The sequence below is a fragment of the Priapulus caudatus genome, unplaced genomic scaffold, assembly GCF_000485595.1.
Source record: "Priapulus caudatus unplaced genomic scaffold, Priapulus_caudatus-5.0.1 Scaffold4817, whole genome shotgun sequence".
Lineage (NCBI taxonomy): Eukaryota > Metazoa > Priapulida > Priapulimorpha > Priapulimorphida > Priapulidae > Priapulus > Priapulus caudatus.
Genome location: NW_014581878.1, coordinates 8,960 through 9,353, shown reverse-complemented (window position 1 = coordinate 9,353; position 394 = coordinate 8,960).

The following is a 394-nucleotide window of genomic DNA, read 5'->3' as shown; positions in this document are numbered from 1 at the left end:
GCACGTGGCTCGCAATTGTGTTATGACCACGATCCTGTGACTCTTTGATCACATATATACAGGTTGGTTTATCAAGTCTATTGATAAATGTATGATGGCTGACGTGTTTATTATAATAATTATATAGACATGTATATGGTTGGTAAGGTTTAATACAACGTATGACCATTGCATATAAGAGCGTGTTATTTACAGCAAGTACTGTTATGGGAAGATAATTTCATGCTATATATAGTACTTGATTGCTCACAATTAGTATAAATAATCATGTGTGAATATTACGTATCTATTACGAATATTACATAGACGTGTATGAATTTATTTTGCTCGTACGCTAGGCTAGCAGGGCCTGCTTTATGATGTGAGTCGTTGCGCTGCATGAGTCATATATATA